This window comes from Myxine glutinosa, chromosome 8 (genome assembly GCF_964187855.1).
Source record: "Myxine glutinosa chromosome 8, kmMyxGlut1.1, whole genome shotgun sequence".
NCBI lineage: Eukaryota > Metazoa > Chordata > Myxini > Myxiniformes > Myxinidae > Myxine > Myxine glutinosa.
Window position 1 is genome coordinate 11,067,062 of NC_136268.1, and position 24,471 is coordinate 11,091,532.

At 44.6% G+C, this 24,471-nt stretch overlaps 1 long non-coding RNA gene across 1 annotated transcript in view; it reads right to left on the reverse strand.

Moving 5' to 3' along the window:
* Nucleotides 1-21,275, reverse strand: part of LOC144893136 (uncharacterized) — a 28,990-nt gene extending 7,715 nt beyond the window's left edge. The window contains exon 1 of the long non-coding RNA XR_013624203.1: nt 21,126-21,275. This is a non-coding gene — a long non-coding RNA (uncharacterized LOC144893136). The remainder of the gene's footprint in view (nt 1-21,125) is intronic.
* Between the last annotated feature and the right edge of the window lie 3,196 nt (nt 21,276-24,471).

Genomic DNA, 24,471 nt, shown 5'->3' on the forward strand with positions numbered 1-24,471 from the left:
TTAGAGGACAAGTATCAGGATTATCAACCAGACTTGGTGGTGTATGGTTAGAGGACAAGTATCAGGATTGTCAACCAGACTTGGTGGTGTCATGGTTAGAGGACAAGTATCAGGATTATCAACCAGACTTGGTGGTGTCATGGATAGAGGACAAGTATCAGGATTATCAACCAGACTTGGTGGTGTCATGGTTAGAGGACAAGTATCAGGATTGTCAACCAGACTTGGTGGTGTCATGGTTAAAGGACAAGTATCAGGATTGTCAACCAGACTTGGTGGTGTCATGGTTAGAGGACAAGTATCAGGATTGTCAACCACACTTGGTGGTGTCATGGTTAGAGGACAAGTATCAGGATTGTCAACCAGACTTGGTGGTGTCATGGTTAGAGGACAAGTATCAGGATTGTCAACCAGACTTGGTGGTGTCATGGTTAGAGGACAAGTATGAGGATTGTCAATCACACTTGGTGGTGTCATGGTTAGAGGACAAGTATCAGGATTGTCAACCACACTTGGTGGTGTCATGGTTAGAGGACAAGTATCAGGATTGTCAACCAGACTTGGTGGTGTCATGGCTAGAGGACAAGTATCGGGATTGTCAACCACACTTGGCGGTATCATGGTTAGAGAACAAGTATCAGGATTGTCAACCAGACTTGCTGGGGGCCTGGTTAGAGAACAGGTATCGGGAATGTCAACCAGACTTGGTGGGGTCATGGTTAGAGAACATGTATCAGGATTGTCAACCAGACTTGGTGGGGTCATGGTTAGAGAACATGTATCAGGATTGTCAACCAGACTTGGTGGTGTCATGGTTAGAGAACATGTATCAGGATTGTCAACCAGACTTGGTGGTGTCATGGTTAAAGGACAAGTATCAGGATTGTCAACCAGACTTGGTGGTGTCATGGTTAGAGGACAAGTATCAGGATTGTCAACCAGACTTGGTGGTGTCATGGTTAGAGGACAAGTATCAGGATTGTCAACCAGACTTGGTGGTGTCATGGTTAGAGGACAAGTATCAGGATTGTCAACCAGACTTGGTGGTGTCATGGTTAGAGGACAAGTATCAGGAATGTCAACCAGACTTGGTGGGGTCATGGTTAGAGAACATGTATCAGGATTGTCAACCAGACTTGGTGGGGTCATGTTTAGAGAACAAGTATCAGGATTGTCAACCAGACTTGGTGGGGTCATGGTTAGAGAACATGTATCAGGATTGTCAACCAGACTTGGTGGTGTCATGGTTAGAGAACAAGTATCAGGATTGTCAACCACACTTGGTGGTGTCATGGTTAGAGGACAAGTATCAGGATTGTCAATCACACTTGGTGGTGTCATAGTTAGAGGACAAGTATCAGGATTGTCAATCACACTTGGTGGTGTCATGGTTAGAGGACAAGTATCAGGATTGTCAATCACACTTGGTGGTGTCATGGTTAGAGGACAAGTATCAGGATTGTCAACCACACTTGGTGGTGTCATGGTTAGAGGACAAGTATCAGGATTATCAACCAGACTTGGTGGTGTCATGGTTAGAGGACAAGTATCAGGATTGTCAATCACACTTGGTGGTGTCATGGTTAGAGGACAAGTATCAGGATTGTCAACCAGACTTGGTGGTGTCATGGTTAGAGGACAAGTATCAGGATTGTCAACCAGACTTGGTGGTGTCATGGTTAGAGGACAAGTATCAGGATTGTCAATCACACTTGGTGGTGTCATGGTTAGAGGACAAGTATCAGGATTGTCAACCAGACTTGGTGGTGTCATGGTTAGAGGACAAGTATCAGGATTGTCAACCAGACTTGGTGGTGTCATGGTTAGAGGACAAGTATCAGGATTGTCAACCAGACTTGGTGGTTTCATGGTTAGAGGACAAGTATCAGGATTATCAACCAGACTTGGTGGTGTCATGGTTAGAGGACAAGTATCAGGATTGTCAACCAGACTTGGTGGTGTCATGGTTAGAGGACAAGTATCAGGATTGTCAATCACACTTGGTGGTGTCATGGTTAGAGGACAAGTATCAGGATTGTCAATCACACTTGGTGGTGTCATGGTTAGAGGACAAGTATCAGGATTGTCAACCACACTTGGTGGTGTCATGGTTAGAGGACAAGTATCAGGATTGTCAACCACACTTGGTGGTGTCATGGCTAGAGGACAAGTATCGGGATTGTCAACCACACTTGGTGGTGTCATGGTTAGAGGACAAGTATCAGGATTGTCAATCACACTTGGTGGTGTCATGGTTAGAGGACAAGTATCAGGATTGTCAATCACACTTGGTGGTGTCATGGTTAGAGGACAAGTATCAGGATTGTCAACCACACTTGGTGGTGTCATGGTTAGAGGACAAGTATCAGGATTGTCAACCACACTTGGTGTTGTCATGGTTAGAGGACAAGTATCAGGATTGTCAACCACACTTGGTGGTGTCATGGTTAGAGGACAAGTATCAGGATTGTCAACCACACTTGGTGGTGTCATGGCTAGAGGACAAGTATCGGGATTGTCAACCACACTTGGTGGTGTCATGGTTAGAGAACAGGTATCGGGAATGTCAACCAGACTTGGTGGTGTCATGGTTAGAAGACAAGTCTCAGGATTGTCAACCAGACTTGGTGGTGTCATGGTTAGAGGACAAGTATCAGGATTGTCAACTCCACTTGGTGGTGTCATGGTTAGAGGACAAGTATCGGGATTGTCAACCAGACTTGGTGGTGTCATGGCTAGAGGACAAGTATCGGGATTGTCAACCACACTTGGTGGTGTCATGGTTAGAGGACAAGTATCGGGATTGTCAACCAGACTTGGTGGTGTCATGTTTAGAGGACAAGTATCAGGATTGTCAACCAGACTTGGTGGTGTCATGGTTAGAGGACAAGTATCAGGATTGTCAACCAGACTTGGTGGTGTCATGGTTAGAGGACAAGTATCGGGATTGTCAACCAGACTTGGTGGTGTCATGGTTAGAGGACAAGTATCAGGATTGTCAACCAGACTTGGTGGTGTCATGGTTAAAGGACAAGTATCAGGATTGTCAACCAGACTTGGTGGTGTCATGGTTAGAGGACAAGTATCAGGATTGTCAACCACACTTGGTGGTGTCATGGTTAGAGGACAAATATCAGGATTGTCAACCACACTTGGTGGTGTCATGGTTAGAGGACAAGTATCAGGATTGTCAACCAGACTTGGTGGTGTCATGGTTAGAGTGCATGCTCTGAGTTTACGAGGTCCATGGTTCTAAACCCTGGCCGAGTCATGCCAAAGACTTTAAAATTGGTACTTGCTGCTGCCTTTAAAAGGATAGAACATGGACAAACAACCATAGGTAGCAATCGTAGCGCAGCATCTGGAGGGTCTAATGTCCTCCTCATACATTGAACTCAGTTTTTTATATAAATGTATTTACATTAATGTTTACGTCTGCCACCAAAGGTGGAAGGTTATATTTTCACCACTATCTCAGAAAAGTTATGGACGGATTTGGATTAAATTTGGTGGAGATGTTGGGTGAGTGACAACGAAGAATTGATTCGATTTTGGTGAAGACTCAAATCCGGATCCGATAATTTTTTAAGTGATTCTTCACCATTGAGAGATGGGTCTAAAACCGCTATATGGAATGATGTCTCAAAAAGTCATGGACGAGTTATAACAAAACTTGGTAAATGAGTTGGTTACGTGACAAGAACAAGCCGGTTAGATTTTGGTTTTTTTTTTTGTTTGTTTGTTTTTTGTATACTGAATCGAGGCTCGTGAAAGAGCTAACATTTACTTCACAAACAAATCGACCAGACAATCAAAATACACAAAAAGAGGAAGCGGAGGACAAGATGGGGAGAAAAGGGGAAGCACACAAACACAACATCCGAGAGCAGGGAGATGTGTGGGAGGGAGAGGGCCCGGGGGGAGGAGGCATGGGAAGGGGGGGGGGGGAGGGAGAAGCATAAAGCACAAGGACACCAAGGACTTCCAGGACAGAAGTTGGTATTTCAAAAAGGGGAATTGGGGTGAAATTAGCAGGGGTAGAAAAGATCAAGGTTTTGGATGGGGGAAGATAAGAGATGGTGGCGAACAGCTGTTTTAAAGACTTGGAGGGTGGAGTGGGATTGAAGAGAGTGAGGGAGTTTGTTCCAGAGGCGGGAGAAAAGAGGAATGAAGGAGTGAAGGTGAGCAGAGAGTCTTGATTTTGGCAGTTTAACCAAAAGAGGGTTGCAGGCAGATCTTGTGCGACCTGTAGGAATATTTGCGGGACAGAGCCCAGAGAGAGCTGGGGGGGCAAGGCCAGAGAGGAGTCGGTAGAAGACGGAAAGACCACCAACCTGCCTGCGGTGAGTGAGTGAGAGGCCCTTGGAGTTAGCTTCATCGCGGGAGATTCCAATGATTCTGAATGCTTTGGTTTCAACAGCGCGAAGGCGAGCTAGGTGTGAGGCAGGAGCACCAGCCCAGAGGGGAGAGCAGTATTCCATTGAGCTGCGGATGAAAGCCTTGTATGTGGTGAGGAGCTCAGGTGTGCCAAGGAAGGACTTCGCACGACGGAGGATGCCCAGTCGGCGACTGGCTTTGGAGGCCAGATTTGAAATGTGGTTTTTCCAGGAAAGATCATGGCAGATAGTGAGACCCCAAAGCTTGAGTGACAGAACTTCTTGGAGAGGATTATTCAGAAAGTGGATGGGAGGGTTGTCCAGTCGGTCTTTTCGGAGAGACATCGTAAGAGTGTGAGATTTGTCAGGATTGAAAGACATGTTCCACTTGTTTGCCCAGTCTGTGATTTTGTCAAGGTCTGCAGAGAGTGAGGAGGCTGCAGACTGCCGATCTGAGGGATGAAGAATGGAGCGAAAGAGAGTAGAGTCGTCAGCAAAGAGATAGAGAGGATTTTCAAGAGAGTCAGAGAGATCATTGATGAAGACCAGAAAAAGCACAGGGCCCAGAACACTGCCTTGGGGAACTCCAGCCTGAACAGGAAGAGGAGATGAGAGAAACCCATTCAGGGCCACACGTTGACTACGACTAGAGAGGAAGTCCGCCAGCCATGCGTGGAGATTTCCATGGATACCAAAAGAGGAGAGTTTGGTGAGCAGAGCGGGGTGCCAGACTGTATCGAAGGCACGTGCTATGTCAAGGGAGACTGCTCTAATTTCCTGTTTGGCATTTAGGACCTCCATCCATTGTTGAGAAAGCAGAAGCAGCATGTCCAGAGTGTAGTGTCCAGGTCTGAAACCAAATTGATGATCAGAGATCAAGCCATTGGAGAAGAGGAAAGATTTCATATCTGAAGCAATGATGGATTCCATGACCTTGCTGATAATTGGGAGAAGGCTGATTGGTCTGTAGTTGCTGGGATCTGTTTTTGCACCTTTTTTGTGCAAAGCGGTGATGTTGGCAGATTTCCAAGCAGATGGAAGATGACCTTGAGCAAAAGAGAGGGTGAAGAGAACAGAGAGAGGGAGTGAAAGAGCGGAAGAACATGATTTTAGGACCCGTGGGCTGATGCCATCAGGTCCAGTTGCAGAATCAGAGTCGAGGGTTGACAGACACTTTTCCACCTTGTCAGGAGGAAAGGACACAGAGTCCAGGAGCAGCTGGGTATGACTGGGTACGGTGGGTACAGAGAGGGATGGGTTTGGGACACAAGATTTAGAGGCAAACACAGAGTTGAGGCATTCGGCTTTTTCACGTGCGGAGTCAGCCGTGTGGCCATTTAAGGTGAGGGAGGGGATGGAGGGGGAACAAACACCAGAAACAGATTTTACCAGAGGCCACCAGGATTTGGAAGAGGGAGACAGATAAGAGAGTTCGGTCCTGAGGACGGAGAGATATTGTTTCCTGGCTCGCCTGAGGGTGGACACACACTTGTTTCGGGCTTTGTGAAAGGAAATGAGATTTCCTTCCGTTGGATTTGCTTTCCAGGAGACGAAAGCAAGTTGTTTCTGGGCAATAGCCTCACCACAAGAATCCGTGTACCATGGACGGGAGGAAGGGTATGACAACTGAAGACGAGAAGGGATAAAACTGTGCATGAGAGAGAGCAATTTACTTTGGAAGAATTCCCAGGATGAGTTGATGTCAGAGGCAGTGGAGATGGGAGACCAGTCCAGATGATTGATGGCTGCTTGGAGACCGTGCCAGGTGGCCTGAGTGAAATGCCAGACTCGTCGACGCTGAGGAGGCTCTCTGAAAATGGTCAGAGAGATGTCCACTTTAACAAGCACATGATCAGAAGAGCCGATTGGAGCAGAAGAAGAGCAGCAGACATTTTCAGGGAAGTTAGTCATAACCAAGTCCAGAAGAGAAGATTCTCCGTTGACTGAGATCCGGGTTGGGAAATTGACAGATTGTGTCAGTCCCAGTGAGTCACAGAAGTCCTTTGCTGAAGAGCCATGGCTGGTGAGAGAGGTACCCACCCCCAGCCAACTGGCATGGTGACAGTTGAAATCACCACATATGAGGAAGAGAGAGTTGGGATGGGTAGATAGAAGTTGGGCCATATTATCAGACAGCGAGATGTAGATGGAGTCATCACTGTTTGGTGGACGGTACAACACGCATATGAACAAAAGGTGGGAGCGAAGGGGGAAGCCGTAGCCAAAGGTATTCCTGGGGGTGAGGTGGAGAGAGGGCAGTGAAGGGCGAGTGAGGAAGAGAGTTTTTTATAAAGATAGCAACCCCACCTCTAGAACGAGGCTCAGGTCTATCATACCGGAGGAGGGAGTAACCTGGGAGAGATACCAAGGAATCAGAGACATCATGAAGGAGGAAGGTTTCTGTTAAGCAGATCACGTCTGGTTTGTCAGAAGCAACCTGTATGGAGAGATCAGTTAAGTTTGAGCGAAGGCCCCGGATGTTTGAGGTCCATACTGTTAAGGAAGAGGAAGGGGGAGCATCGGATACAGAACAGGGGGGGGGGGGGGAGCGGTAGGGCAGGATGTGGAAGAGGAGGAAGAGGTAGGGAGAGCTGTTGCAGGTGTGTCAGAGATTACAGAATAGCTTGGCGAATGGGAAGAATGGGGCGGACAAAAGGTTTGATGGTGTTTGGGTGAGGCGCAGTGAGGTGTTATTTGAGGAGGGAGGAGAGTGAGGCAGAAGGTTGAGGAAGATGAAGGTGAAAGTTGGAAGGGGGAAGAAGTGGGGAGGACACTTTGAGGAGGAGGGGTGAAAGGGGAGTCTAGGAGGGGAGGAATGAGGGAGAGTCTCGGAGGGGAGGGGTGTGGGGGGAGATTTGAAAGGGATGGGTGTTTGGGTAGATTTGGGGGGGAGGGGCAAGGGGGAAGATTTGACAGAGATGGGTGATGGGGAAGATTTGGAGGGGAGGGGTGAGATTGGATTTTGAAAAGTGTACGATTTATGGGAAACGAACATTTATTGCAAAATGAGTTTCTTGAGACATTCGAGTCAAAAATACGTTTGAGGATGCTGAAGGATGGGTGGAGTTCTGGAGAGTTTAGGGAATGAATGAAAGATGCACTGTAAGAGATGGAATTTTTTTTTTGAATGAATAGAATTGGTGAGCAAGTCGAAAGCATCCTTTGATAGAAGAAGTAGAAAAAAGTGTTATAGAATATGACATAATAATAAAGTTCTTCAGGGGACAGATGAAACATGTATTAACAACTTGATCACGTGATCTCGAACAACGTGGTCGAAGAACGAAAGAACAAATAACGAAGAACGAAAGAGCAAAAGAACGAAGAACGAAAGAACAAATAAGAACGTACAAGCGGATAAGAACAGGGAAGGAAAAAAAATTTGGGTTTTTTTTTTTTAGATTTTAAAACAAGGGAGTATGGGTGAAAAGACCGTGAAAAACAGAGATCGACAGTAGTTGCAGCGCGATCGAAGAACCGCTGAGACAAAAAACAAAAGCCTCAAGCCAAGGTCTGAGGACACGGTAGCCTACTACTACTCGCACTACACTAGGCCTCAGAATATACGATACGAAAAAAACCGACGATTCTGTACACAGGTATGAAAAACCAACAACGAGAAACCTATTAAAGTCACCCCAATAGGTACATACACCGAAAGAAAGATAAAGATACGCCAAAAACACAAATGTGAAAGATCACTTAGCTTCGAAAGCGTGAGCACATGGAACAGCTTCGAAAAGACGTGACCTCGCCGTGATCTCGCGAGAGCACCTTCAGGTCTGAATCCAGATCCGTCCCATCAGTGGGATACAAAATGGAAACTGTTCAACCTGGCAGAGATGTGCGCTCTACCGTGTGCTGTTCTCGTTATTGCTGAGTTTAATGTGCTCGGTCGTTGTTGTGAATGGATCCCAGCGAAGACATCATTTATCATGACCCATCGGGAACGTGGTGCACCTGGTACTTCCGAGTGGATCTCTGGGTCTCTGTGGTGTTGTGCGTTGAAGGCACTGATCTCTACACCTGGATTGGTTGCGTCCACAACGATTGTGTACCGAGGAGTGAAGTCACCGGAAGTTCACTTTCCGCCATCTTGTCTCCCCCAAAACATCACTACAGCGAAGTACGAAAACAGCAGACTGGCAGTAAGAAATCTCCAAATGCAAGCAATAAACTTTGCATGTAACTCATGTAAAGATTTATTAGTTGGTGTAATGAACTTGTGGAAATCACAGACCTCCTGTGACCGTGAGAGAATGTCACTTTGCGAGGTTTAATCACCTTTTACGTCTGTGCGCTGACAGGGATTACAGATTTACAGACCGCACCGGTAAGCTTACTAACTCAAGTCATGAACTATATGATAGTAACTTGTTCAATCATTGTCATGCTATTCCTGCATGCCGAGATTATTGAAAACTAATTGATCTTTTCGGGCAAAAACAATCTCTTTTTCATTACAGGGTAAAAAAAAGGAGTGTCACCAAACTTTATGCAGAACTTATAGCTGCTCATGATGCCCCCATGAAATATCTATTAACTTATAAATTCAGTCAAGACCATATTGAGTTGTTCTTTTCTGCAGTGAGAGCACGGGGAGGATTTAATAATAATCCAACGGCAGGTCGATTTAGTGCAGCCGGTAAGAGACTCCTGATGAGGCACAATATTAAGAATGGCACAGGCAATTGTATTCTTCGGGATACTACGACTATCCTTCATGTGGAGCCACGGTCACAGTCATCAATCAGCATAGCACGGAAGTGTGATCTTATACTCCGGGATAGTCCAGTACATGATGACCATGATTATGCTGATGTACCAAACTTTGACAAGTATCAGAATACAAAGAAGCAGCTATTAATTACATTGCTGGATTTGTAGTAAAAATGATGAAACGTAGAGTGAACTGCATGGTGTGCATGGAGGCACTGACTGCCCCCAATGGCAAGGTTCACAACTTTGTGGCACTAGAGGATCGTGGACGTCTGCACAAAGCATCACCTAATGTAATCACTGTTTGCCTGGAAACAGAAAAGTGTTTCCAAAGACTCTTAAAGACCTCAAACGGAAAGCTTTCACAGGGGGGGGGGGGGGGCATCTCACAGGCAGTTGCTTCATCAGTTTTGAGTAACTGTGCAGGGCTGAAACTGTTCCCTGAGCTACATGATCACCAGTTTGACACCGCAGTAGATGACAATCATGTTCACTAGTACCGGTAAAAATTGCATCATCATGTTACTCGAAGATCAAGCTTTTCCATATAGGGAAACAGAATGCTTCCACAAATACTAAATATCCATTTTGTACTTGTTAAAACCGCAGAGGAATGATAAACTATATTGCTCATTTCTCTATTGCTCAAAAATCTTTGTTCATAATATTTCAAAGTTGACAAAATATTTTTTATTAATATTTGACACAAATGTTTTACACTAACATTGAGACGACATCCTTTGATAATATTTATTTTAAAACGTTTTCTTAGTCTTATCTAGACCCAATATTTTATATCATTTAAACATTTTTAAAGCTCTTTGGAAAAATGTTTTGTTTGCTGGTTTCCATGTGCGTATGCGGTAAATTTTTCGAATGAATCTACATCGTGTACGATGTAAATGTTGTCTTTTTCATATTTGTTGTCAGAGGTACGGCAACCTGAAATTAAAGCAATTTAACTCATCGAGCTTTTATGTGATTTTCATCTCATTATTTACATTCATGTTTTGCATTAGGCCAATTCATTTCTTTGAAAGTGTTCTGTAAATGTTAAAGGCAATGAAATAATATGTAAGCCTATTGGGGGGGGGGGGGGGGATGGAAGTTTGGGTCGGGCAGAATAAGATTTTTATATGTATACCTTTATGCAGATTGGGTGAGGACTTTTTTTTTTGGTCTCAACTAGTGGGTGAAGATTTATTTTTTTTCATAAAAACTCATGCCCCCCTGAGAATCTAATGGTACACCTCTTATTTTGGAGAGTGACAGATTAAAAACCAACAAATTAAACCCTTTAAGTTTGGAAATTTATTCACATTTGCCTTCCCCAAAATCGCTCGCCCATGCGAAAACAAATTTTCCCCACAAAAAAAAAAAAAATTCCCCCGCACTCCCTTTTGTACATTAAAAGTTTTGACCCCCCCCACTTATATTGAACCAAAGTCCCCCCCCCCCCACCATTTTTGCCCTCCTCTGCTACAAAAAATGTCGAGGAAAACCTAACCTTAAAAAACACTAAAAACGGCAAAAAAAGAATTTTTTTAAATCCCTTTAAAAACGTAAGAAAGTTGAAACTTTTAAAAATCCTTTAAAACATTAAGAAACGTAGAATAACATAAAATTGCCTAAAATAACAAAACATATTTTAAATAACATAAAAAAACATGACTTTAGTTTTGTTTTGTCATTGATGAAGTGACCTGGAGCCTAATGTAAGGTGGATGTTAGGCCTATATTTGTTTTCCGATCCAACCCTCCCTGTGTCGGGCCTCTTAATATGCATTGATCGCCTCCTTGCAATTGCCAAGGAGCTCCAAGGGAATTTTCCGGAATTCGATTGAGTAATAGGAACAGTAACTTACTTCAAAATCCATTAAAATATTAGACAGAAGTTGAAATATATTTGAAGAAATATATTTAGCAAAATCGGCCGGGCCCGGTTCAACGTTGCGTGTTACAACAGTTCGCCTCTTTTGGGGGAGACAAGATGGCGGACAGTGCACTTCCGGTGGCTTCATGCACGGAGCCGTCGTGACCAACCCAGGTGCAGAGATCAGTGGTTGAAGGTACGCTAGAGGGGGCGTGGCCAAGAGGAGGAGGAGGAGTTCCGGGTAAAGGACGAAGCGTGGAGAGGATTTGGAACGGGACGTGCATTCAACTGGCCCAAGTGAAGACGTGTTATCGATGCGGTTCTGTAAACCACACAGATAATGACTATGGATGCCCAGCAAAGGACGCACAGTGCAACAGCTACAAAAACAGAGGACATTTTGCTAAAGTATGCCGGAGCTCAAGACACGTTCACTAAGTGACTGTACCTGTCGTGAATGTGTTGAGTGTAGACAATAGGACTCGGGATGCTGACAAGATAATGTGCAATGTACATGTTACTTACTGCTGCCGGGGGAGAGCCCATGGACATTGAACTAATGTTAGATACAGGCTCGGCAGTATCGATACTTCCTGAATCTGTCTCCAGGCAATGTTTCAATAATGTGTCACTGACTGTGCCAAAACTACACCTGGTTAGCTACCTGAGAAACCCGATTCCTGTGCGGGGTTGCCTACATGCCGATGTGACTTTCGAGAATCACTGTGCACCTGCCGAATTCTACATAGTGCGGAGCGGCACTGCCATTCTGGGCAGAGAGCTGGTTGCTGCACTCGACATGCAATTGCTGAATGGTCGCATCACCTCTACCACCCAAAACAGGGCAAATCAATCTCCAGTAGCAAATGTTACAGGTGACAGCAAGGAGGACACCCTGGGCTGTGCAAAGGGGTTTATTCATCTCGTTAAAATACGACCCAATGTGACTCCAGTCCAGCAAAAGCTGCACCGCTTGCCTTCTTCTGTGAGAGATGCTGTTTCTCAGGAGTTGAAAAAGCTCGTTAAATTGGAGGTAATTGAGCCAATTGAATCTTCAGAATGGGTTTCACCAATTGTAGTGACCATGAAGAAAAACAGAGGGATTCGCCTGTGTGTGGATTGAAGAGAACCAAATAAAGCGGTGGTGATTGATGGATATCCTCTTCCACATATGGAGGAGATGTTTGCCGAGCTGCGAGGCAGCACACTTTTCTCCACACTGGATCTGCAAAGTGCGCACCACCAGGTTGTATTGCATGAGCACAGCAGGGACCTCACTGCCTTCATTACGTATGAGGGACTGTTTCACTACAAACGAATCCCTTACGGGCTATAGTTAACAATAAATGTCATGTTCAAGGTTTAAAGTAAAATTAAAGTATTTTTTAAGTGAGTGACAATCAGAACACAGCAAGCAGAGAGAAGGAAGGAGACACGTGGAACGGGTTCAGGTGCTGTGACGTGGACCAGGCCCCAATCGGTTTCTTTCTACCTCTGAATTCTCTATCTCCTCATATCCACAAACTCCTCTGTGTTTTTTCCACAGTTGAAAATGGATCCAGTTGTGTATTCTGTCATAAGTAAATGTAGTAAGTGTACCAGGGCACGTACTGTATGTTCGATAGTGGTAAGGGGAAAATGTATACATGCTTGTGATTGCATACGTTTTTTAAGTATCCGAAATGTATAGTATATACACTACCGGTCAAAAGTTTGAGAACACCTCAATTTTTTTCAGTTTACAAAAGCCAGTTTTCAATTTTTTCAGTTACAAAAGCCAGTTTTTATTGAAATTTAAGCAATTCAAGTCCAGTGAATAACCTGAAATTGTACAAAGGTAAGCAGTAAACTGCTCGAGGTTAAAAACAAAAGTTTAGGTTAGCAAAAACGGGAAAATAATGTAAATTGCACAGTTATATTGTTAAAAAAAGGCCTTCTTCAGGGAACAAGTAATGGGTTAACAACTTATAGTTGTTCTGCAGCAATGTAAGTAAATTAAGCCTTGAAAGTTGATGCAAACAATTCCTAAAGGTGTCCCAACCTCTGCTGATTACCTGATTACAAACCCCCTGTCTGTATAAAAGCAGTATTGGAACAGACTGTTATTACACCCTCTGAAGCATTATTTGGACAATATTGCACTGCAGGAAGTAGTATATTGGAAACGGAGGAAACTCTGACAGGAAGAGGTCTGGCAGACCCAAAGCCACAACAGAATCAGAAGACAAGTTTCTGAGAGTCAACAGCTTGCGTGATCGGCGGCTCACAGGACAACAGCTTCAAGCACAGCTTAACACTGGTCGAAGTAAGCAAGTCTCAGCTTCAACTGTGAAGAGAAGACTTTGAGCTGCAGGTTTGACAGGTCGAGTGGCAGTAAGAAAGCCATTGCTAAGATGGCAAATGAAGAAAAAGAGGCTTGCCTGGACCATGAAGCACCACCAGTGGACTACTGAAGACTGGAAGAAGGTCGTATGGACCGATGAATCAAAATTTGAAATCTTTGGTTCATCACGCAGGGTTTTTGTATGCCGTCGAGTAGCGAAAGGATGGTTCCTCAGTGTGTGACACCAACTGTCAAACATGGAGGAGGAAGCGTGATGGTCTGGGGCTCTTTTGCTGGATCCAGAGTCGGCGACTTGCACAGAGTGTCTGGCACCCTGAACCAAAAGGGCTACCACAGCATTTTGCAGCACCATGCAATACCCTCTGGTATACGCCTAGTTGGTCAGGGGTTCATGCTACAGCAAGATAATGACCCCAAACACACCTCCAGGCTGTGTCAAAACTACCTTAGAGGAAAAATCATGGAATCGCCAGCACAGTCTCCAGACTTAAACCCCATCGAGCTTATTTGGGATGAACTGGACAGAAGGGTGAAAGCAAAGCAACCTACAAGTGCAACACATTCTGGGAACTTCTGCAACAGTGTTGGGAAGAACTTCCCGAACAATATTTGATTTACATTGTAGAAAGAATGCCACGAGTGTGTTCGGCGGTTATATCTGCAAAAGGTGGCTACTTTGCTGGGTCAAAAATTTAAATTAAATTTTGTTAAACAAAATGATTCTATGATGCCTTATTTATCTCCAATTGTTTATTTGTTCTATGCTTAATTTCAGAGTACATTGAGACATTAAACTGCATAGATTCCAATAAAACTGGAAAAAATTGAGGTGTTCTAAAACTTTTGACCGGTAGTGTACGTGAATGTATACGAAAATGTATACGTTTTTTAGGTATCCAAAATGTATATGTATCTTGAGACCAGAAAATCACAATACAGAATTTATAATACTAGCAACGGTGCCCGCCCTATGGGCGGGGCTTCAATTGGGAGGCCCAAATGAAAAGGCAAAATATCAGAAATTGAAGGCTCTTTTTATTTTAAACGATTCATATAAACATCCGTTAAATCATATCACACGCAAATCATCAAAATCTAAACAGTATTTGTAGAATTTCAATAAAAGCCATATCACTGTTCATATCGGTAAATATTATTCCATCGTGTTTGGAAAAACTGGAAAATTGGAAAATTGGAAAATTGGGAAAACAATATAGCATATTTATTCCAGGAAGTCTCAGGATTACCCAGCCAAAATTTCGTTGCGATCAGTTCAGCCGTTTTTGCGGTACCTGGGAATGGACGGACACACAGACAGACAGACATTTGGTGAATTATAGTAAGATATGTCGAAACATTCTTCACCAAAATTGAATCTATTTGTTCTTGTGACACACCCAACCTGTCGAACAAGATTCGTCCAAATCCGTACATAACTTTTTGAGATATCCTTCCATGTATCGTTTTTGGCCTTATCTCCCAAAGGTGAAGAATCACTTACAAAATTCTAGTAGCCGGATCCGAATCCGGATCTTCACCAACATCTAATCATTTCGTCCTTGTCACAAACGCTACATCTCTGCCAAATTTCGTCCGAATCCGTTCACAAATTTTTGAGATAACTTGTTCACAAACGGACAGACAGACAGACAAACAGACATACAGTGGTGAAAACATAACCTCCATCCACCTTTGGTGGCGGAGGTAATTATACGAGTTCCCTTATGAGGAACCTCAACGCAGGAGGAGGACATAGAGCCCATCAAAACCTGCCTGCACAATGATTGCCAACCTATGATTGACTGGTTATATGTCCGTGCTCTATGTCCTTTTAAATGCTGAGCATCAAGCAAGGAAGGAACACGCACAGGGGGGCAACCAAGACTTTCCCTTAGAGGGGAGGGGTGGTGGGGGGGGGGGGGGAGCTAAAGTTACCTGCTACATTAGTAAGTAGCAGAGGTCCACAAAATATCAAAATACCAAAGAAAATGAAAATCAGGGTGATGGGGTGAAGGTGCGGCAGAAGTCAGTCACAGTCTCCACTGGGATGCACCTACTGCGAAGCATTGCTAGTGGTGATAATCCAGCCAGACGATTCTCTCCCATACTTGAGCCAAGGAGGGTTTGAGCCCCTGAGCCCAACAATCACCTCTCCCCTTTTCCCCACTGGTTGCACCAATGAGCACGCACCATTTGTACCTTCGGCACCAAAAGTGCTATAATAACAAGCATTCTGAGTATTGTGCTGCAATACATGTCCCCTTCCGGCAGTCTGTCGTCCGGAAAACTGTTGGGGGAAATTACCAAGGGTTATTTATCCATAGGTTCTGAATCGTTCCCAATCGCTAATTACCTCAGGACGGGCTCACCTGTGATTCGCACTCGGGACTTCGATTTATACACCGTGCGGACAGGTCAGCAGAAGCACGAGAAAATAAGTTGTTGATAAAGAACCTTCCGAGTCGCTAAACATCAGTAATTTATTATATTTTCCGGTTCACGATCAATGATCGATGTGTATATATATATATGTTGCTCGGCTTGGCTCCGCCCCTCCCGAAAGCGCGCGCTGTGTCGCGCTGTTGACGTTCGCGAGACGTGGCTGAGGGCACGCGGTGCGGCTTGAGGAGAACTCGAGAATAAACAAGAGATATCCATTTAAAAAATATATATTTTCCTTTAATTAACGATACCTGCCAAACCACGTGCCCTATCGCAAATTCCAAAAGGACATTTTAGTAGACTGATATGCTGAACAGATCTGTGAAGTTTCCCCTCGATTGGATCAAAAATGAGGGAGGGGCTCGGTTTTAAAGGATCATGCTTAAAAACGTCATAACTCTGAAACCATGTGATGCATGACGTCATGCTCGCTGACTTTTTTGTTCGTCATGGGTATGCGATTCTGCCTGCAAAGCTTAGCCTCGATCCGTTCAGCCATTGTAGAGAAAAATGGGTTTTCGCGTTTTCACAAAAAACAATATGGCGGGCGAACCACGTGACCTGTGACGTCATAATTACCATTAATATATTCTACAGACCGATTCCCCCCTACGGTGAAGATTTGATCTCAATCGGTCCTATTATTGCAGAGAAAATCTTTTTTAAAGGAAATTAAAACTTAAAATGGCACTGAGTTAAGGATCATCAGAATTATCAGAATTCCTAAAGTTCAAAGTGCCATAACTTTGTTAAATATGATCGAAACGTCGTGAAGTTCGAACTTGATCTGTAACTTATCATGAGGAAACCATTTGCCAAGTTTGAAATCATTAGCATTGAGAGTTTAAAAAAAAGTCTGGAAAACTGTTCTTTGCGTGACGGACTGACGGACTGACGGACTGACGGACTGACGGACTGACAGACGGAGGGGCAGCGTGCAAACCTATAGTCCCCTCCGGTGTACACCGGTAGGGGACTAACAAGCATTGTGAGTATTGCGCTGCAATACATGTCCCCTACCGGCAGTCTGTCGTCCGGAAAACTGTTGGGGAAATTACCAAAGTTCAAAGTGCCATAACTTTGTTAAATATGATCGAAACGTCGTGAAGTTCGAACTTGAACTGTAACTTATCATGAGGAAACCATTTGCCAAGTTTGAAATCATTAGCATTGAGAGTTTAGAAAAAAAGTCCGGAAAGCTGTTCTTTCCGTGACGGACTGACAGACTGACAGACGGAGGGACGGAGTGCAAACCTATAGTCCGCTCCGGTGTACACCGGTAAGGGACTAATAACAGTGTTCAATTAAAAAAAACAGTAAAATAACAATAATTACATCTGCATTGCATCACGATGAAAACGATACCATTAAAAAAAAGACTGCAGAATGAAATCAATAACTCTACAACGCCACTCAGTAGAGCGCATACCGTACCGTACTCCCGCCGTGGGTCAAGTTGGAATAGTACTATTTCACAAAAGTTTGAGGGAGTAGTTCAGTGACAGCACAAGACAAGACAACACAAGACAGACACTGCACAGATATATATTTAGAATATATAGAAGATAATGTTAAAAAAAACAGGGCAATTTCACTTACATTTTCGGATTCAGCGTTCAATCCTATATAAGTGAGTGTAGTTTGAGGCACGTGGGACTTCAAATAAAATTGTAAGCCAGGAAAACGTTCGTTTCATTCCTTCGGGATACAACATGTAAAACTGGCTCAAACGTCAAAACAAAACTCGCTCATTTTAAGTCGTACAAGCTAATGCGACCACTCATTCTTCTGGGAAGAATCCCGTGCACCTAAGTCACCTAAGTTATAAATCACCTAAGTCTTTATAAGTTCATCAAATACTGACAGCGCGATTGACATTCGCTGAGGTAAATGTTGATATCTCTTCTGAGGTAAAAAACAAACAAAAAAACAAAACAGTTTTAAAGCATTATACGTATCAAACGATACATTTTATGAAACGAGGAAACCTAATACACACTTTGGAGGTTTTAAAATGACAGAATATGTCTTTATTAGAAAAAAAAAATGAACATTGAAGACGACGCTGCTAAAAAAAAATACACCGCTCTAACGCATAACCACGAGTTTAAACTACATTTACAACAAATATGAAAACTATTTTCATATCACAATGTTAAATATAGAATATATAGAAGATAATGTTTAAAAAAACGAGCCCTATCTTCCAATGGTAAAAAAATTCTTCAAAAGATTCCTGGATCTGGAATAATATCCTGAGCTTCACCAAAAACGAATCCGTTCTTCCTTATCCCAAGGGCAATCATCCCACCAACTTTCATCCAAATCCGTTCAGAACTTTTCCAGATATCCTGTTCACAAACACACAAACACACGAACAAACACACACACACACACACACACACACACACACACACACACACACACACACACACACACACACACACACACACACACACACACACACACACACACGATCGAATGCATTACTCCCTGGCGGGAGTAATAAGCATTCCACATTTAAAATCACAGAATATACAAAAAAGCAGCAAATGCGTGCTGGAAACATAGTGATGAAACACACAGGATGAACAAAAATGAAGGTACTGATGATCGTGAGTGCATTGTTATGGGGACACAATTGCGTTGGTTTGACAATAATAACACATAGACCTCAAGATGAAATGCATGTCCTCCATTATATGGGATCAACGACGAGTCGACTGCGATAAAAAAAACCGCTGATAAAATAAAATCGAGCAGCAGGTGGAAAGAGTACACAGGTGGACGAAAGACAACTGGTGCACTGAGGAAGCTTGTTAACCCCAAAACACACAAATAACAATCATTTGTATGAACAAGTAAAAGCCATATAATGTCCTCCGATTCAAAAGGTGAGTTCCGACACCTCTGCTCATTTCTGATGGAATAGATGTTGCCTCTGAAGGTCAATGTTTGCATGGGTCAGTATTTAACCACACATAAAGATGACTCCAAAGGAAGGTGTTCAAAAGTAATCTGATAATTAGTGAGATTTAAAACTTGCACAAGAAGTACAAAACAGAAGTACAAAAGTACAAAACTTAGTACAAAACTACATTTTGCACACGAAAGAAGTAAACTTAGTACACGAAAGAAGTAAACTTAGTACACGAAAGAAGTACAAAACTAACAAACAGTCAGTTCTGTGATCACTCAACCCCAAACATCATCACTCAACACAAACACAACATCACTCAACCCCAAAACTTACAAACAGTCAGCTCGGTGATGGTGAGAAGTACAAAACTTACAAACAGTCAGCTCGGTGATGGTGCCACAACGTCACTCAACCCCCAAACCTTACAAACAGTCAGCTCGGTGATGGTGCCACAACGTCACTCAACCCCCAAACCTTACAAACAGTCAGCTCGGTGATGGTGCCACAACGTCACTCAACCCCCAAAACTTACAAACAGTCAGCTCGGTGATGGTGCCACAACGTCACTCAACCCCCAAACCTTACAAACAGTCAGCTCGGTGATGGTGCCACAACGTCACTCAACCCCCAAACCTTACAAACAGTCAGCTCGGTGATGGTGCCACAACGTCACTCAACCCCCAAAACTTACAAACAGTCATCTCGGTGATGGTGCCACAACGTCACTCAACCCCCAAACCTTACAAACAGTCAGCTCGGTGATGGTGCCACAACGTCACTCAACCCCCAAACCTTACAAACAGTCAGCTCGGTGATGGTGCCACAACGTCACTCAACCCCCAAAACTTACAAACAGTCAGCTCGGTGATGGTGAGAAGTACAAAACTTACAAACAGTCAGCTCGGTGATGGTGCCACAACGTCACTCAACCCCCAAACCTTACAAACAGTCAGCTCGGTGATGGTGCCACAACGTCACTCAACCCCCAAACCTTACAAACAGTCAGCTCGGTGATGGTGCCACAACGTCACTCAACCCCCAAAACTTACAAACAGTCAGCTCGGTGATGGTGCCACAACGTCACTCAACCCCCAAACCTTACAAACAGTCAGCTCGGTGATGGTGCCACAACGTCACTCAACCCCCAAACCTTACAAACAGTCAGCTCGGTGATGGTGAGAAGTACAAAACTTACAAACAGTCAGCTCGGTGATGGTGAGAAGTACAAAACTTACAAACAGTCAGCTCGGTGATGGTGCCACAACGTCACTGAAACCCCAAAACTTACAAACAGTCAGCTCGGTGATGGTGCCACAACGTCACTCAACCCCCAAAACTTACAAACGGTCAGCTCGGTGATGGTGCCACAACGTCACTCAACCCCCAAAACTTACAAACAGTCAGCTCGGTGATGGTGCCACAACGTCACTCAACCCCCAAACCTTACAAACAGTCATCTCGGTGATGGTGCCACAACGTCACTCAACCCCCAAACCTTACAAACAGTCAGCTCGGTGATGGTGCCACAACGTCACTCAACCCCCAAAACTTACAAACAGTCAGCTCGGTGATGGTGCCACAACGTCACTCAACCCCCAAAACTTACAAACAGTCAGCTCGGTGATGGTGCCACCACATCACTCAACCCCAAAACTTACAAACAGTCAGCTCGGTGATGGTGCCACAAAGTCACTCAACCCCCAAACCTTACAAACAGTCAGCTCGGTGATGGTGCCACAACGTCACTCAACCCCCAAAACTTACAAACAGTCAGCTCGGTGATGGTGCCACAACGTCACTCACCCCCCCAAAACTTACAAACAGTCAGCTCGGTGATGGTGCCACAACGTCACTCAACCCCAAAACTTACAAACAGTCAGCTCGGTGATGGTGCCACAACGTCACTCAACCCCCAAAACTTACAAACAGTCAGCTCGGTGATGGTGCCACCACGTCACTCAACCCCAAAACTTACAAACAGTCAGCTCGGTGATGGTGCCACAACGTCACTCAACCCCCAAACCTTACAAACAGTCAGCTCGGTGATGGTGCCACAACGTCACTCAATCCCCAAACCTTACAAACAGTCAGCTCGGTGATGGTGCCACAACGTCACTCAACCCCCAAAACCTACAAACAGTCAGCTCGGTGATGGTGCCACAACGTCACTCAACCCCCAAAACCTACAAACAGTCAGCTCGGTGATGGTGCCACAACGTCACTCAACCCCCAAAACTTACAAACAGTCAGCTCGGTGATGGTGCCACAACGTCACTCAACCCCCAAAACTTACAAACAGTCAGCTCGGTGATGGTGCCACAACGTCACTCAACCCCCAAAACTTACAAACAGTCAGCTCGGTGATGGTGCCACAACGTCACTCAACCCCCAAAACTTACAAACAGTCAGCTCGGTGATGGTGCCACCACGTCACTCAACCCCAAAACTTACAAACAGTCAGCTCGGTGGTGTCGCCACAACGTACGATCACCAGGCAGAAGAAGATGTTGAGAAAACCCTGCGACATCATGGCAGGAGCGTTATTTCGTCCAATTTGTCCTTGAGTGTTCATCTTGAATCAACCTTCACAATCGCACTCTCTGTCGCCTTCTCCCTTCGTGGAGCAATCCTTCAGGTGAGGTTTTTCTTTAAAGCCTTTCATCTGCTTACCTCAAACAAAGGTGTTTCCATTGCCTGAGGCTCTCGCGCCTCAGGATCCATTTTGTTTATTGACTCCTGACATACAGAAAGGTGTATGGTGTATATTTCTGGTATAGATGGTTTGGCTCACCGTTTCAGAAATGCAGTAATGAAAACCATGCTTTGAAAAAAAAAAGTTTGACGTTCCGTGAAATAAGAGGACACCTACAATCAGATCATGGAGAACGAAGAAGCATCCATCTCTCCTGATTGGCACTTTTGAAATATCGCACATGCACATAACATGTATGTTTCTTGCATGGTTGTGCTTTTGAAGTCAATCCCTGAACCACAAATCTGTCGACATGTCTGTCGGCCATTTGGCAATACCTCTTAACACCACATTCATTACTTTATGTGAAGGCCTACGTAGTTTCTTGTCCAGTGCAGAGGTGATCAATTATTCTCAGCAGACTTGGCGGTGTAATGGTTAGAGTGTCCGCTCTGAGTCTGGGGGGTATCAGCAGTTCAAACCCCGGTCGAGTACCAAACACTAAAATTGGTACGGACAGACACTCAGTATTTTAATAGGATAGAACTCGGACAAAAAATCATATGTTGACAACCATTGTGCAAGCTTGATGGGCCTAATGGCTTCCAGCATTGAAGTTTATTGTGAGAGAACTCACATCATGGTACATTTGTCGTTTGTCATTACAAGTGTTCTGGTCAATGGTTATGTCATTGGTCCGACAACAAAACCGGTATTGTAACTGCGAGCTGGGTGGACACAGTCAAATCTCTAACCTGGATGGTCATGAAATCTCTCACCCGGATGGTCACCAAATCTACAACCTGGATCATCACCAAATCTCCAACCTGGATCATCACCAAATCTCCCACCCAGATGGTCACCAAATCTACAACCTGGATCATCACCAAATCTCTCACCCGGATGGTCACCAAATCTACAACCTGGATCATCACCAAATCTCCCACCCGGATGGTCACCAAATCTACAACCTGGATCATCACCAAATCTCCAACCTGGATGGTCACCAAATCTCCAACCTGGATCATCACCAAATCTCCCACCCAGATGGTCACCAAATCTACAACCTGGATCATCACCAAATCTACAACCTGGATCATCACCAAATCTCCCACCCGGATGGTCACCAAATCTACAACCTGGATCATCACCAAATCTACAACCTGGATCATCATCAAATCTCCAACCTGGATCATGACCAAATCTCCAACCTGGATCATCACCAAATCTCCAACCTGGATCATCACCAAATCTCCAACCTGGATCATCACCAAATCTACAACCTGGATCATCACCAAATCTCCAACCTGGATGGTCACCAAATCTACAACCTGGATCATCACCAAATCTACAACCTGGATCATCACCAAATCTCCAACCTGGATGGTCACCAAATCTCCAACCTGGATCATCACCAAATCTACAACCTGGATCATCACCAAATCTCCAACCTGGATAGTCACCAAATCTACAACCTGGATCATCACCAAATCTACAACCTGGATCATCACCAAATCTACAACCTGGATGGTCACCAAATCTCCAACCCGGATGGTCACCAAATCTACAACCTGAATCATCACCAAATCTCCAACCTGGATGGTCATCAAATCTCTCACCCGGATGGTCACCAAATCTCCAACCTGGATGGTCACCAAATATCCAACCTGGATGGTCATCAAATCTCTCACCTGGATGGTCACCAAATCTACAACCTGGATCATCACCAAATCTCCAACCTGGATGGTCACCAAATCTCCCACCTGGATGGTCATCAAATCTCTCACCCGGATGGTCACCAAATCTACAACCTGGATCATAAACAAATCTCCAACCTGGATGGTCATCAAATTTCTCACCCAGATGGTCACCAAATCTCCAACCTGGATCATTACCAAATCTCCCACGTGGATGGTCACCAAATCACCCACCCGGATCGTCATCAAATCTCTCACCCGGATGGTCACCAAATCTACAACCTGGAGCATCACCAAATCTCCAACCTGGATGGTCACCAAATCTCCAACGTGGATGGTCACCAAATCTCTCATCCGGATGGTCACCAAATCTACAACCTGGAACATCACCAAATCTCCCACCCGGATGGTCACCAAATCACCCACCCGGATCGTCATAAAATCTCTCACCCAGATGGTCACCAAATCTACAACTTGGATCATCACCAAATCTCCCACCCAGATGGTCACCAAATCTACAACCTGGATCATCACCAAATCTCCCACCCAGATGGTCACCAAATCACCCACCCGGATCGTCATCAAATCTCTCACCGGATGGTCACCAAATCTACAACCTGGATCATCACCAAATCTACAACCTGGAACATCACCAAATCTCCCACCCGGATGGTCACCAAATCACCCACCCGGATCGTCATAAAATCTCTCACCCAGATGGTCACCAAATCTACAACTTGGATCATCACCAAATCTCCCACCCAGATGGTCACCAAATCTACAACCTGGATCATCACCAAATCTCCCACCCAGCTGGTCACCAAATCTACAACCTGGATCATCACCAAATCTCCCACCCGGATGGTCACCAAATCTACAACCTGGATCATCACCAAATCTCCCACCCAGATGGTCACCAAATCTCCCACCCAGATCGTCACCAAATCTCCCACCCAGATGATCACCAAATCTCCCACCTAGATGGTCACATCCCCAACCAAGCTGGTCACCAAATCGCACACCCAGATGGTCAGCAAATCTCACACCCAGATGGTCACCAAATCTCCCACACAGATGGTCACCAAATCTACAACCTGGATCATCACCAAATCTTCCACTCAGATGGTCACATCCCCAACCCAGCTGGTCACCAAATCGCCCACCCGGATGGTCACCAAATCTTCAACCCGGATTGTCACCAAATCTCCAACCTGGATGGTCACCAAATCTCCAACCTGGATGGTCACCAAATCGCCCACCCGGATGGTCACCAAATCTCCAACCCGGATGGTCACCAAATCTACAACCTGGATCGTCACAAAATCTCCAACCTGGATGGTCACCAAATCTACAACCTGGATCGTCACCAAATCTCCAACCTGAATGGTCACCAAAACTCTCACACGGA